Below are 2,331 nucleotides of genomic sequence, written 5' to 3' on the forward strand. Positions count from 1 at the left end.
TAACACTTTTATGATATGCTTTGATAAATTAAAATGTTTTATTTTAATGTAGTTGAATCTTTTCTTTTGTGGTTCATATAAAGCAATCCCTTACACCAAGGTTATAAAGCTATCTCCTCTATTTTCTGTTGAATGCTTTAATATTTTTTTTTAAAAAAGACATTTATTCAGTGTCATGATCAGACTATTACATTTAGCAATCAACAACATGGGTGCAAAAAAAAGAAAATTTCTACATTTAAACCCTTGTTTTCGGAATGCTTTACACTTTCCACAGAACAGAAACTAAAATAACCCATTATACAGTTAGTCACAAATATAGTCCTCGAGTTTTTTGCCCATACACATGAATATTGTCTAAAACATGTCTTCTTTGTAGCAGCTAGGCCCTGCCACCACTGTGCTTGGCTGAGTTCACAAATCTGTTGTAACTGTAGCTTCCCTATCACTTCTCTGGCTCTCCTCTCCTGCTAAGCTTTGTTTCTTGGCAGTTACTAAAACCGTCTGCCACCGCCATAGCTGCTGCTGCTACTTGAACCACCATAGCCACCTTGGTTTCGTGGTTTGGCAAATTATTGACCACCACCACTGTAAGGGCCAGAGCTTCTGCCTCCAAAATGTCCTCCCTTCATGGGTCCAAAATGTGAAGATTGATTGTTGTGATTGCCAAAATCATTGTAGCTTCCACCACCTCCAAAGTTGCTTCCATCATTACCAAATCCATTATAACCATCTCCACTGCCTCCATATCCTCCACCGCCATGACTGCCACCAAAGCCACCTCGTCCACTGAAGTTTCCTCCTCGACCAAAGTTGTCATTCCCACCAAAACCACCTCCATGGCCACCACCTAAGTTTCCAGAACCACTTCGACCTCTCTGGCTGGAAGAGGCACTGGCCATCTCTTGCTTTGACAGGGCTTTCCTCACTTCACAGTTATGACCATTCACAGTATGATATTTCTGAATAACTATTTTATCTACAGAATCATGACCATCAAAAGTTACAAAAGCAAAGCCCCTTTTCTTGCCACTGCCTTGGTCAGTCATGATTCCAATCACTTCAATTTTCCCGTACTGCTCAAAATAATCTCTTACGTGATGTTCTTCAGTGTCTTCTGTAATTCCACCAACAAAGATCTTTTTCACAGTTAAGTGGGCACCTGGTTTTTGAGAATCTTCTCTGGAGACAGCCCTCTTGGGTTCCACCACCCTTCCATCCACCTTGTGGGGTCTTGCATTCATGGCTGCATCCACCTCTTCCACAGTTGAGTATGTGACAAAGCCAAAGCCTCTGGAGCGCTTGGTATTTGGATCTCTCATTACCACACAGTCCGTGAGTGTCCCCCATTGCTCAAAGTGGCTCCTCAGACTTTCATCCGTCGTCTCGAAGCTCAGCCCCCCGATGAAAAGCTTCCGCAGCTGTTCGGGCTCTTTAGGAGACTCTGACTTCGACATGGTGGCGGTGGGAATAAACACTTTGGCGATGCTTCCTCGGCAGCGTTCTCCGGCAGAAAGGAATATTTTATTTTTTATCTTTAATTTTTTGAAGAGTAATTGACTTTGAATGCAGGAGTGGCATCTACTTCCTAAACCATATGCTTCTGGAAACTCTATAAACTTGGAGAAATGACCATAGTTATAGAAAGGCCTCAGATCTTTTGTTCATAGGGTCACTATGAGTTGTGCTCGACTTGATGGTAATAATCATCAACAACAACAGTTGACTTCTACTTTTAATGTGTAAGTATGTTGTGAAGGGTTAATTTAGAATTTTTCCCACTGATAGAAGCATCTCCCTTTACTGTTTATTGAGTATTCTATTTTGTCTCCACTCTTCTGCAGTGCCAACTTTACAAGTATTAAGTACTTATTTATGTTTGGGTCTGTTTCTTAGGGCTATCAATTCTGGACTTTCCCCCCTGTTTGCTATTTTTTCATTAGTAGTATCATAGTAGCTTTATAATAAATCTTGTCTAATAGGATAGCTCTCAGCCCTGTGCCCTCTGATTTTTCCGTAGCATCTTTGCTATTCTTGACCCTTTGTTCTTCCACATAAATTTCAAAATTATTGTGTCAATTTCTTGAAGTATATCTATTGTACATTGAATAAGAATTATGTTTTGTTTGTAACCATTTAAAGAGAATTGATATTTTTACAATAGAGGGTATTCTTTGCTAAGGAAAAAAGAATTTGTTTCTAGGTGCTGTGGAGTTGGTTCTGAATCATAGTCAGGTCGTGTACAAGAAGGCGAAAACTTTTCCGTAAGGTTTCTAGGGTTGCAGTCATTATGGAAGGAGATTGACACATCTTTCCCCCACACGAGCAAAT

General features: G+C 40.3%; 1 pseudogene; it reads right to left on the minus strand.

Moving 5' to 3' along the window:
- Window positions 1-494: 494 nt before the first annotated feature.
- Window positions 495-1,457, minus strand: LOC102866381 (annotated as a pseudogene).
- Window positions 1,458-2,331: the final 874 nt, after the last annotated feature.

This window comes from Elephantulus edwardii, unplaced genomic scaffold (genome assembly GCF_000299155.1).
Source record: "Elephantulus edwardii isolate Elephantulus edwardi_28Jun2011 unplaced genomic scaffold, EleEdw1.0 scaffold00156, whole genome shotgun sequence".
Taxonomy (NCBI): Eukaryota; Metazoa; Chordata; class Mammalia; order Macroscelidea; family Macroscelididae; genus Elephantulus; species Elephantulus edwardii.